Raw genomic sequence first — 15,003 nt, 5'->3', positions numbered from 1 at the left:
ACTGTCAATTGAAAACAAACACAGTTTCTATTTCGTTTAACTAACAAACGAATTAATTGAATGAACTTTTGAAATGAAACTGGCCAGCTTTGCCCGACAAATTTCAATCGATGTTTGAATAGAAAATCTGGATTGAACTGGATACAGTTGGTAACAATTGATTTTTAAATTGACAAATTGGCGTTATATTTAATCTGTATATTATATTGTCTATTTTTTGACTTATGGATCGAATGTTTTGATGGACTAAATTGTATTCTTTTATCGGTTCCGGTGAAAATTGTTGGATAGAAACGCATGCATGCGTGTGATAACTATGTGCAAATGTATTTTTATTTAACAATCGAGTTAGAAATATGTTTGTATGACCCTTTATTCAAAATAAACATTAGTTTTATTTAATTTACTTCATCGACATAACCCTTATCCGAAGCTTGTATCATCAGAAACCACATCTGACTATTTTCTGAAATATTTTAAGTAGAGCTTTTCCATAAAATATATTTCTTTTACCAGCCATGAGGTGTAAACAACGCCTATTTAATACCTAACAACATTGACTCCGATCCGTTCTGTAAAAGCAAAAAACAACTATGCGACATCCGCTCGCTAAGCGTTTAAAGGAATTCTAATTTCACATTCATCCCCAACTCCCGCCAGTACGTGGCGGGCGAAGCGAAGCGAACCGAATTGAAATTCTGTACTGGACGTGGCAACAGCGTCGAATTTCAAATTATTCCTATACGCCGTAACTATTTGCAAACAAATGTGTGGGTTTAAAACGTCGTATGTGCATGTACGGGTTGATAATGCCTGGTTTATGCGCGCGTTAAGGGTTATTGCTTTTGGCGGGATATTTTTCGGGTTAGCATTTTAGATGACAAAATTTAGTTATATTGAAATAACGGGAATGGTGAATATTTGTTCTACAATGCTTTTGTGTATGCGTAGATGTATTAAGTATGAATATGTTATGAATAGACAAACAAATAATACAAAAACATTACCTACCATAAATCTCGTAATATTCTAAGTTAAAACAACTTATTTTAATAATGAGAATTTATTCAGTAAAATACCTATTACTCCTAACAATTAAAAACAATTATTATCCTCGTCAATTTCAACAAACATTCACAGATCATTTCAATAATTTATCTACAATGACGTGTAGATACTGAACTTATTATAATACAGACAAACATCGCTAACTAAGTATCAAAATTTATTACCTAAATCATTATCCATTAGTTTCAAACAACATGGAAAATTTGTTATCAAAAAGCAGTCACTATACCTACTATAATAATTTTACACGTGTAATTCGTACTTAATTTAGGGCATACAAACATCACTATGTACATATTAAATACTATAAAATTCTTTACCCACCCAAATCTAAAAAGATTTAGTTCAGTAGAAAAATACCTAAATACCTAACTATATTTACAGCAGACACGAAAATCGTATATTTATAATATTATAACACACGCTAAATACGTGTAAAAGAAGTATATTTACAAATACACGTGGTCCCTTGTACCCTATTTTGTTTTGACAAACGACACGGTAGGCAGGTGCGCGTAAATCCGGGTTAAATACATTAAATACTTTAAACCCTCTGACACTCGTAATAAGTGACAGTTGTTATAATTTTCGCTGATATGTACGTTTACAGTTCAAAGTTTTTGTTAAAAGGTCGTTGTAACCATAATTTGATCATGTTACTTGTGTGTGTGCTACTTACAAATGTAAAACGATTGATTGACACACGAAAACCGCCAGTATTTTCTGTGTTGAAGTCGAATGGATAAACATTAAAACATTCTTAATAACACTGAATAAAATTCTGATCTTAGACATTCCCTTGTACAGAACAAAATATACAGCGAACATCCTTATGGCCTATGTCGTTACTAATTTAATGTAGGTAAGCAATTTTACGAAGAAAACTAAATGAAGCTTACTTATAAGTTAACTGGTACTGATACATTTAAATGACATTATTGTCGGATAGGTACAACCAACAAGTGATAACTGCGTTAAAAACAACCGACTTCAAACTTGCACTTGCAAAAATGTAAAATAAAAACTACTGGGCCTATCCGAATAAAATTTTTATGGGACCAATTCGACACCATCCCGCATCGAACAAAAAAGAATCACGTAAATCGGTTTAGAAACCTCGGAGTAATCGGTGTACATACATAAAAAAAAAACATACCGGCCGAATTGATAACCTCCTCCTTTTTTTGAAGTCGGTTAAAAATAGAATATCATTTAAATAATTAACGTTAGCTCATGTAGGAAAATTTTATAACCCAAATATAACCTGAAGTAGATTGAAATAGGCCTGCCAGTGGGCCCTGGGGAAATAACTGAATAGTTGCCTGTTTAATTTACTGCAAATGGGACTTCGCAGGCCGCTGACTTGGGATATTTGTCTGTTCGGATAAGCAAATATTTAGGGACCAAGAGTTAGATGAAACAAGATTTGAGATGTCAAACTAAATTACATATTTTTGGATTTGGGAGAGGCATTTGACTAGGCAACAGTTAGTAGAGTAATAATTTAGATACATTACATACTCGCCTCTCTTTCGCAACGAAACATATTGTGTTAGTGTATAGAGGAAAGCTATAAGAAGAATACGTATAATAACAATGACTACATAGTAATACCGTATCTTACGATGTGGTGAAGGTTTATTAGGCTATGTTTTTATAGCGTTAGAGAAGGTAGACACACACTCCTTTTATTTTATACGGCATAAAATCGGGATTAAAATTACATCTTAGGATTATAAAATGCATTTATTTTAAGCGTATCTAAAAAATTATTTTATAACACATTTCAAATTCTATACTGTGTAATACGATTCGTATACAACCAAAACATTTCCAATATCTCTCTACGTAGTGGTCACTAAAAATTTTATACTCGAACTAGCGAAAATCGAAAAACTGTAACAGCTCAGCTATGCAACAGGTTATACATAGACGGATTGGCAAATTCAATTTAGTGAGAATATAAAATTGAGAGCTCTGTTGGTTTTCTGTGAGCCTAGTACTCGAATATTCGCTGAGTAAACCTGTACGAAAAAATTCAATATCCATTTATTACAAAAAACCGACTAGAAGAACATAAAATATCTCACTATGTATTTAACAAAATTTTCTCTTACAAAAATGCTAACTTGGATCAAGGACACGATCTCGATTATTTATTTAAGTTTGGTATAGTATTTTTACTTTAAGTTATAGATATATAAGACGCTACATGAAATTATATGTAAACATTCGTAAACAAAATTGTTTCATAAAATATAAATGGTTTGTTTAAAGTTGTTTTTTAAAGTTAAAACCAGGTTTTCATCTTTATACCTGCGATAACACTTTCAAGAGACCGAGTTTTATATTGCGTCATCTGTTATACAACTTATTTCTCTATACATCGGTTTACAAAATACAAAACCCAATCTAGATTTAAAAGGAAAGAAAACGAACTATCGAGGGACCTTGATACCCACACGACCAAACCAAAACCACACGTACACCAAAGAAATTTATTGAAGAAATAGTACTAAATTGACTCGTTCGTTCTAACCACAACACAACGTATGTGGTCACCTGTTTTAGAAGGAATACCATTTATCGTAACACAAGCTGATATATCCTGCGGTTATATTAACAGTTTCAATTAGAATCCAGTTTCACGAGCTACCAGTAAATTATGTTTTATTTGCAGAACGGAATATGCAATTAAATCTCAATTGATGCATGTATGACAAAGGATTTGCGTGTTTATGTGGTTCAGACTGCTTGTAATTATTGAGCTGTCATTGTCATATTTCGCCGTCTCCAATCCTTAAAATGTTATTTTAACTTTTGTTGTTATGCGTGTACAAATGATATGAGTTATGATTTCAATGTTTATTATTCTTGTTTATATTTAAGTTGGGGTTGTTTCTACCATCTTTATTAATACTTTCTACTCTTCATATCTAAATACAAAAGAAAAGGATAGATAGTGTTTCCACTACTAAATCGATATCACATTATATAATGGTGCTAAAAGCTTAAACAAACACATTTACTATTCGCAGATCATTACGGCAGTGTACCCAACGTTAGATAGTTAAGCCCACACATTTAAAATTTAAAAGTTCCTTGAAAACTCCCCTCTTTTCAAAACAAACGTTTTAAACAAACCGTAAAATAATTATCCAATAGCGCTACCTTCTACAATAAGCAGTTTCCCGAAATTAATTTCATCGTAACCTTTCCCTAGTTTACACAGTATAATTTATGAGTTAATTTAGAATTTATCATGTTACATGGTATCTTATTGTATCCATGCTCTAATAATGGTTATTTCGGCCCCGTTAAAGTTGCCTTCAATAAACATCGTCTGGATTGCTTCACAATCATTCGATCAGTATTATATTTTTTGCTATCAATAATTAGGTTATATTATAATATTAAGGACTAAGAACACATAATAGTGATTACGTCAAACATGGATGAAATAATTGAGTAGATGTAACAGGACTTAAAGCCAATAAAATAATTTAAAAAACAAATACAATTCCATCATAATTTTGTATGCACAATCTTCGCTATTATCTGTGCCATAGAAACATTTAAATTGCTCCAATTGTGAAGGAAATACAATTTCAATACCAGCAGCAGAAACCAGCGATACCGAAGTTGCACTTTTGTTAAATCCTTTGAATACTGCATCTAATTGGTCATACTAACAATATTGATTGCAGCTGTATTCTGCTGATTGCTGGTATTGAATAATGTTGGTAAATTTTACGATATTCTTCATTTGTCTGTTGAACTTTGTCCAATTTAAAACTAAGATTTTAGATTTGAAATTTCTGAGAATATTTAAACTACGTGTCAGAGAGTCGTTCTTTCTAAGTATGATGCTAATACTTCGCGTTTTATTCTTATTGATATTGGTGTCAGAGTTTAATATTACTTCATAATTACATATTTCATTCAACTTTTTGGCACCAAATACATAGAAGAAATTGAAGGAAATACTCCTACAATTAACATTGAACGACATTGAAGCATTCAATGCAAGCAGTAATAATTTAAAAGCATCACTCATATGGTATGCTTCTATCGATTTGAAATTTTTATCATTTCTAGCTCTTTATGGGCGCATCCAATCAACTATGCTCAAAGCGAATACGTTTCATACCTACATTTTTTATCGTGATCATCACTTAACGGAATTGAAAACGAACTGAATTTTATCGTCATAAAACACATGGCTTGAATTACGTCTTTTGAAATAGGGTTGCAACTTTTAGGCTTCTTTGTGAGAACTGCCCCCGTATCATAATGTTTTATAGCAGTATTTCCAATGTGAAAAAATGAGAGCGCTATATAGGTTGTCTAGTGCCATCACATTCTCACACTCGAAATAATGCTGCTATAAAACATTAAAGTAACATCTCGTAACGTGAAACCTTACGCACCATATACTATACAATGATAAAACAAACAAGCTACATACATTTTGATTCAAAGCCAATAAATGCATCCAAATCGTTCGATAGAAGTGATATTGCTATTCGAAGCAAATATGCTATCGTTGGATGGGTTACACTAGAGATCCAAGATATACAAACTTGCAAATTATTATCCTCGTACAAACCCTTCTTGGATAATTGATTCGCAGACAAATGTATCGGTTATTGGAGCACTTGGGTTTTGATGTAAATTATCCTAATTAATGAGCTAGTTGAAATGATTGGAAAAAATCAGCTTCGATTAACGATAAATCAAAATAGAAAAACATACGCACTCTAATTACATTTTATTACTAATTGCCTTACAAAATTTGATATTAAAGTTACTATGTACATTTTTACGATGTTTTAGCTTCGTAAATGACATAATATCTCGCCCATAAATATTAATAAGTAATTACCAATAACTTAAAAGGTTCAGATACATTAAAACACTCCGTATTAATTCAGAATTGGCAATATGAATCAAAATATATTAAATAATGTCCGTACATAATGGTATTACTGCAATCATTCACGATGAATGGAGCAATCATTTTAATGTAATTGTTTAATTTATGATTGACTCGAAATGTAAAGTTCCCTGAATAAATAATGGAATTCGGATAAACTCTGATTAAATGACAAAAGATGCTCTGAACTATGCTGGTATTGTAATTGGTTGTGATACGGTTAAAACTTTCAATTGCTTGTTTTAATTGTTTCTAAATATTTGTATTATACAGCACAAACTTCGTATTGTTAGGATTAATTGAAAACTAGTAAGAGGTAATGTAATTTAAAAATTATTATGCAATATGAAACGAGAAGAAAATTATAGTTAAAGACACCTCTTTGTTACATTGGAAAGAAATTCTGATGATCTATGCTATGGTAATAAACACGATAAAACTAGGTAAATTTTGCAATGCTTCCGCTTTAAGACGATTCTTTAAAGACTTGATAAAATAAATTTCTCACATTAATAATGCATAATATTTTATGGTGGAAATATTCACCAGACAGCTGTAGTCTTTTCGTAAGAACGAATCATTTCTTATACACAGTAAAAGAATCACGTGTTATATACTGTAATATTCCTGCGACGTTTGCCACAATCAACAGTATGGAAATCAAGAGAAATGCGACTTCCCTACAATGTGTTTCATTTACTTTTCTATTGAGAATGAAAATTGAATGTCACGCGACGTGTGAGCACTTTCGAAGGTTTGTACGAAAATTGGTTTCCGAATGAAATGATTTCAAGTTATCCATCTATGCATTGGTTGCTAAATCAGAATTCTAAATCATTTTGTGAAGAAAACATGTTTATCGCAAAGAAATGTTGTTATTTAATTCTCATTATTACCAAGATTCCAACCCACATTTCTAAACAAAAGCATAATCGTAATTGTAATCTTGAACGACAAACCTTACATCAGACAGCGTAATAAAAAATAAAGTTTTAATTAACATTTTATAATAATGTAAACAGAATAAATAATACAAAGAATTACGGAACGAGGTCACAGTTGGTTCAGATTAAACGAAAAACATGGAATTTTCAGAATTCCGCTGTACGTCTCGGCATGCTCTTAATTGAAAAACTTTTTAGGCCGAGACATTTGAAGAAGTTCTGCGTGAACTTGACGAGCCGACTCGGGTTCTGTAGGGAAGGAATTTACTATTATCCGTTTGACAGCGCTACCTATTATAAAACAATGGCAAAATGACACTCTTGTATATCAAAAGATGGGTGGGAATGGGTGGAAGAGCTGATGTTACATGAATGTAGATCAGAAGGCAAACGATCTAGTGGATAAAGATTTTCAGAGCTAATGTGAGTATTATGAGGTCTAGCCAATGGTCTAGGCAATGGTCTAGCCCAAAAACATAAAAAGCCCAAAGAGAGAAATAATTTTTATGAAAATAAATTTTTCATAATTTTTATCGGAGCGTCTTATCTTACCTTATTCGAAATTAGCTTGTAATACAAGTAGGAGATAATACAATGTAAAATTCACGTCACGTACCGGCTTACAACTAATAATAGGTGAATGGCTACGATTATAGAATAAGCCGCATCATTTCAACGAAGCCAACTGTGTACCGAAAATCAATACCACTAAGAAACCCCAAAACTTGAACGCGGTTTAATCAGAAAAAGGACAGACTGCTCTCAAATTATTTCTCAGTTTAAAGAGGTAAAGATAAAAGAGGACTACTTTCAAAATAAATAATTTCGTAGTTAAAATCCTACAGCATAATAGCCACATTAAAATGCGCACACTTAGTCTAAAACATCGAGGCCATTCATTCAAATATACATTTAAACTTTTTATTTATTAATTCTTACGCTCCAATTCTTGAGACTTTTATATTTTCTTAAGCGCCGAGTTCTTTTCTTTGTACGCATATTTATTTGGGACACGGAAAGAAATTAAATTTTGTAAATGGTATTTCTTAGGAAGATATTTAATTGAAAGAACGCGGAGTTTTGTTCATATCACTTGTATTTGCTGGTGTTTTTTAATTAAATGATTTATATCTTCGTTTCTTATGAAGGATATTATCACGTTTAATAAGTAATTTGTTTTGATTTTACGATATGGCTGATGCCTCTATAATTTTATATTTAGATTAAGTGTTATATTTATACATTGTTTTTGTTTTCATTCTTTGATTAAAATGAAGATTTAGTTGAAGTAAGAATAGCAGACAATGTGGACAGCAAATAAAATATTCAATACATAGCTTTATTTTTATAAGACATACGAAATGACATAACTACAGACAAAAATACATATCCCATCTATATACTAATATTATAAAGCTGAAGAGTTTGTTTGTTTGAACGCGTTAATCTCGGGAACTACTGGTCCGATTTGAAAAATTATTTCAGTGTTAGATAGCCCATTTATCGAGGAAGGCTACAAGCTATAGGTATATAATTACGCTAAGACCAACAGTAGTGATGCACTGCGGGAAAAACCGCGGAGCACAGCTAGTTTTGAAATAAAACTCAACTGCACTTTCCACTTGCATAACCATCAGCCATCAGTAATGAGTGTAAATTAACGAACTAGGAAACTAGTATAATGCTGACGTCATCAAGTGATGCAAAACTTTTGTAGTTTAACCAGAGTGGCTGAGTCCGGACAACAAGTGGTTAACTCATTTGAAATTCTAATACAAATCCAACTCATAGTAAACACGCTGAAGCTTAGATGTCTGCTAATCATGCCATTGTTGAAATATTTTGGTATTAACTCTCTAGAGTTGGCGAGTTACATAATATATTAGCGTATTAAATTCTGAATTAAAGTTTGCGGTTTGAAACTATATGATTGTGGGATGTTAGAATTGAAAATTCGAAGTAAAATTAAATGCGCATACTTACTGAGTAGACACGTACAAAAAAATGATCTTACGGTAAATAAAAACAGTCGGTGCATGTTTGCGTCCAACGAAACGAAATAACAGAATGATAATAATAATATATTGATGTTACCGATTATTGGTAAATAAAAAAAAAATTGATAACTTTAATCTCCATTCGATAGAAAATATACTGTAATGCATGCAATCAGATAAAATAGATCTCCAAAGTTCGGTAACGAACCTGCAATACATATTCAAAAGGATTCCGTATTCTAATTTCTGTGATTTGTAGATCTTGAATTTAAACAAGAACTTTGAACGTAAAAATGTTACGTGTGATACTGTTGCAACTAAAAAAGGTTGTACAGCATAGTTAGAGATTGGAAAACCACGTACTTAATTAACGAGCTAAAAAGGTTCTTACACCGAAACACATGGGACCGAAACATTAAAACATTTTCTTTTTACGCAAGTTTGTTGTGTGCCCCATTTATTTTTATTGGATGAAAACAGACGAGAGAAAAATTTACATTTTAAACGCTATTCAAAGAGGACTGTGTCCTTTACATTTTGTTAATTTAAATTACGTGCTGTAATTGCTTGGTTCAATTTAATCGCAGTCACAACTTTAAAATTAATTTACAAGATTATTACGATCGTGTCGGAATATTCCTGTTTTCTTTTTCATTACAAATGTACTGAAAAGTATTGTGTTACCGGTAGACTGTTTCATGTTTTCAATACCCAATTTCACAGGAATTCACACTTAACTATTTTAAATTTTGTTTCTTTTCGACGCTTATTCCTATTGCTACTTACAAACAAAAAGCAGTGTATTTTGTAATATATTTTATTTAAAAAACGTATACTCTACACACGTGAACCTGAGAACCTACTTACCGTTTTTAACAATTAACACAGCGAATTTTTATTTCATTTTTGAAACAGCGAATTTTAATATAATTTTCAAGTGCAAATTTGTGATTGTTTTTCTTTTCCCTCATGTCCTGTATGCATTCGTCGCAGTGGCACGTCGAAATTGAAATTCATACCGTCACACGTCATCCGAGTTGCATAGCGAGCGAACGCAAATTGAATTCTTAGAAAAAAAGACTTCGAAGTACGCCCATAAATATGTAATGTTATGCTTTTGACATGTGAATTTGTACACATTTTCGTCACGTCCCCGCGTGAAGAAAAGCGAACTTTTCAAAACTTATTTTGTAGCTCTGAATCATATTTTCATTACAATTTCATAAAACGAGTCCGGTTGCTATTTTGAATGCACAAGTGTCTGTTTGAAAACGATGGAGTATATTTTTTAAATTCAGTTAATTTTACCCTGAGAGCCATTTGTAGCTCGACGTTTAATTGAAGATGCCCTTTAAAATGTTTTAGTGGGCACAGTTTACACTAACTGCCTTCGAATACCGATCGAATTTCATGTTTTAACGGTACTACAGAAAGAATTTTATTCGCTCCAAGTTATAAGAAGTCACGTAAGCGCGAAATGCGAGACATTTGAATCGAAAGAAACCAAAGCCAATAGAAAAATACCAGTGGCACATTAAGCAGCTTTGAGCGGAGTAATGCGACACTAGTATCAATTGAAATACCAATTTCCAAATTCCAATTCAAAGGGGTCGTGTCTCGGCGTGAAACGGAACGGATGTTTAGCGTGTCACCCACGTGACTCTATCCGTGACGTCAGTATATGCTGACTGTCAGCGCGTGACGCTGAACAAATTTCACTGACAATGTGGTTTTGTAAGCGCTTACGTGTTTATTGTTTTACGTGTATCGAAGAATCGCTTTTAGTTGTTGATAAATAATGGCAGTGTTTTCGTCGCGTAACTTGTAACTTTTCGATATAAAATATAAACCATAGTTATATTTGACAGGCTAAATGTTTATTTTTAGTTTTATCCATTAAAATGAAAATATTATAACTCTTACAAATGAATTACAAACCACATCTTCAATTAAAACGCTATTTACATAGATCTCAGTGGAGAAGGCTTCTCAAATATTATTCGGAGAAAATATGTGGTATTTACGAACTGAAGAGCCAAAGTATGAAAACTCGTGTAAAATATATTATAGTTAAAAAAACAAAATTAACAATGGTTTGTTCGCAACATGTAGTAACAAAAATTCACATTGTTTTGTGTTAAATATAAATGAATTAATATAACAAAGGTCAGTTATATTGAATTGAAAATAATATAATACAAAACTATTTTGAGCATGTAACAACTATTTTGCATGCTGTGTTTGTCAGTAAGGGTTTGTTACATTATCTTGGTTTTTTCATTTTAAAAATTTTGCAGTAGGTACCTACCTAAATATTACAAACATTGGTAAACCAGTAAATAAATAAATAAATAAATACTCACATGCCACTTATAAATTTAAATTATTTTAACTTACGTTGCGACTAAAAAGAAATGTGTTAAAATATAGCGATATTATTTATTTATTCCTCGTGTTAACAAAAATGGATAAAAGTTCTGTAGATAAAAGCATAAATAACTTGTATACCAATTTAAGGCTGGCAATCTCATAGGAAATAACTCTCAGAAGCTGTCAGACATGATCGATCCTTAGCTGGCAACACCTGCTTGCTCATAGATACATTTTAATATGAAGATGTGTTGCTTAAACAAATTGTGTACACTATAGAGTATAGATGGTATAATTTAAAGGTTATTTTTTCAATAAATATAAGTGTGAGTGAATGTCAAATGTTTAAGATGATTATAAACACAAGCAAACATAGAACGTAGGTATAGGTACGTATACGTACGTACCTAAGTAAAAAAAAACTATTTTTAGTTTGATAGCATTAAATTCATTTTTTTATGAAATAAAGTTCCATGGTAGGTGTATATACATGTTATGTTCATATTATATTTGGTCATTACTAAATATGAACTTAAAAAATAATTATGGAAACTATTAACAAAATATAACAAGAGAAAACAATATTATGGCCCGTGCTAATCCCCTTAAATTCAAACGAATGCAGGTCACGTCTTTCTACCCAACTAATCCAACACAATACAACAATACAATTAACGAATAATTAGAGTAAACCGATATAAACACGTTACGTTAATAAATTATAATTATCTGTTCAACTGTTAACTTTCAGGGAGTTAACTATGATGGCAGTTTAATTTCTACCTAATATACCGTTAATAATCGTTGTAACGAATGATTAATGTTATCCGAGATAACTAGTTACACAACGGTTATGATACCGATACCGATACCGTTATTGATAACGTTATAGTAATAAACTTTGAGATTGTTTGTCCCCGTAAATTGCCTTTACGTTATTAATTGAGCTATTGATTGCTTATATTTATGATACTATAATATTTTAATGAGGAAGGAAATCGCGTTATTAATGTTGTACATAACTTTCGGGATATTCGAATGATTTAATAACGTTAAATGAACGTCTTTTTAGGTTAGATTTTTAGAGTACCTTAGGGTAATTTGCTTGACATTATCGTATAAGAAGCGAGATAATTCTATAAAAGATGAATTATTGAAATAACAAAAAAATGAATAATAAAACATCTAGCAAACACAATTTGATAAATTAAGTAATTCTAAAAAAATTGATTTTTCTTCTTCAATTATCAGTTAAATATTAAGTACTTTCACGTTAATTAAACTGGTTAAATAGTAATTAAAGATTTTATCGCATTCAAAATTATTGCATTCAATTTATTCATAAGCCAATTAAGGTACCTATACACTCGTAAGTAGTTTTCACGCGTTAAATAAACTTATAATAACAAACACACGAATAGAATACGTTACACAAGAAAGGTACATTTTCCTATGAGTATGGAAACGAAAAAAAAAAACCCAAAAGAAAACACATTAACCGTTAACATAATGAACATTCCACACGACGCAATTTAACACAATTCAACGTAACACATCAGCGAACTATTTGCAATCACGTAATCGATTCACCAACTCGATTAAAACTACGATCGTTTGTAAAACACTCGTCCGAGTCGACTAAATCGATTCTCGAATGAAAACCGGTAAAGATCAATGACATACGATTTAACTTATCATGGTTAGGAATTTAACGCGTTCGTGGTTCCTAGGAACTAGGATTAATTATTATTATTCTTTGTTATTAGGTAACTTGTATTCTTGAAATTAGCTCATTAATTTTGAGAATATCTTCATTTATTACTTAGCAATTCAAACCATTTCTCAATTCTGGTTAATCTCCAATAAATTCAGCATAATATAACGTAGATATAGGTACTTTTCTTTTTTTTTTAAAAAAAGGCACCCGCCATCACAGGGTGTTCGCGCCACTTCTGGATTATAGTCCAGAGACATTTTTTGCGTAGACTGTTTATAACGTAGATAAACTACCTACTGTATGAATTATGGGTAGGATGTAAATTTTAGATTGTAGCATTGCGAATTTTGTTTATTTTTGAAGAAAATGAGGTAAACATTGATGTACCTAACTCGGGTCGTGTAAGTAATAAATATTAATAAATAAGTTAGAAAATTGTTTCACATTCACATTTATTCTGTATTTACCATTATTTTTTGATATTTCTACCGTAGAATACTTCAAAATAGATATATCAATATCATCATAATAATATAACAGTGTGGAAATTTTCGCTGAGCCCTGGAGGGAAAGTACAGGAAAATTTGCTGAAAGGAAACATTCTTTTATTTTAGTTTGTTAGTTCGATTCCCGGTCGAAGCAAGTGAATTTTCTAAAATCTTTGAATGCAGTTCTATTTATTTTTAAAAATGAAGAAATGTTTCCTTTTAGCACAATTCCCTGCCTTCAGTATTTCAAGTACTTTCCCTCCAGGGCAAATCGCAAATATCCACACTGTATAGCTCAATTCACTGGTTAGCTCAATTGAAAACGCAGAATTAGTCTAACCCCACTAAGATTAGATTACCAAAGCGAGTAATGTTAAGCTCGTAAAAACAAAACAGCATTTAATTAACCTATGACAACTTGTCAAAGTCTAATCCCTCTTGTTGGGTTGAGCGAAGACGCTTTAAATAATCCTATGAATTCACCTCAAATTCAATTAAACAATTTCAAGATTCTAAATAGTCAAGATTGAAGATATTTCAATTTGGCTTTGGGTATTCGAATTATTACTGAAGCGAAGTCTATCGAAAATATTCACATTATTAATTTAATATTATATTATATTAAATTAATTGGTCCCAACCTATTTTTGGTATTTGAGAAACAATGTAGTATAAGAAATCTATTTTCGTACGTAGATTCCAAAAACCCTAATGAGTTAATACATGAAGTCTATTTTGACTCATATTCCAATTTTTCTGGTATTTAAATATAACTCCAGACAAAATTTGCACCATACTCAAACTCAAACATTTATTTATTCAATTAGACTTCTTTTAGAAGCACTTTCGAATCATCATTACATATTTTTAACATTTTCCACCGATTCGGAAAGAAGTATCTATGGAGAAGAACCGGCAAGATTTGCCTAAATGTCCACATCACCGCACTATAAAATATCCCGTTCAAGCTGCACTAACCGGATCTCAAAACGGATACCGGATTGGTCAAAGCGATATCAAACAATTAGACACAGCACTAAACGGATCCGGATAATCTTCAATGTTCTTACTGACCACAGACAGGGCCGTGTAAACAATCTGAACGCGGTTGGAGCGACATCTCGGTGTTATTCGATTAATTTTGAATGCTGAAATGTTGTGCATTTCGGTTTTCCGTGAACGGTATTTCGAATTTGGTAGTGTTGCATTTAAATAGAAAGGAAGAAATATTAGCGAGGAATTTTAGGTGGCTATGCTTTGGTGGCGAAAGAAGTTATACTGCAGTTATAAATACGAGAAGACTTGTGCATTCTAGGAGTATGCAGTGTAATGTAGAAAGAAATGATTTTAAAGAGCAATGTAGAAATAGATTATTTTGCTTTAAATTATTTTTGACGTGACAACGTGTTATAATTCGATAGCGCCGGCTGCACGCACGAAAAAACATGACTCACTCATGGCGTTACCTCGCTCTGAGGCGTTC

At 31.7% G+C, this 15,003-nt stretch overlaps 1 protein-coding gene across 1 annotated transcript in view; it reads right to left on the bottom strand.

Moving 5' to 3' along the window:
- LOC123698597 (acetylcholine receptor subunit alpha-like 1) overlaps positions 1–15,003 on the bottom strand; it is a 204,427-nt gene that overhangs the window by 65,625 nt on the left and 123,799 nt on the right. The window lies entirely within an intron of this gene.

The sequence above is a fragment of the Colias croceus genome, chromosome 16 (assembly GCF_905220415.1).
Source record: "Colias croceus chromosome 16, ilColCroc2.1".
NCBI classification, from domain to species: domain Eukaryota; kingdom Metazoa; phylum Arthropoda; class Insecta; order Lepidoptera; family Pieridae; genus Colias; species Colias croceus.
Note: the sequence above shows the minus strand (reverse complement) of the source record. Positions and strands in the feature narration are given on the sequence as shown.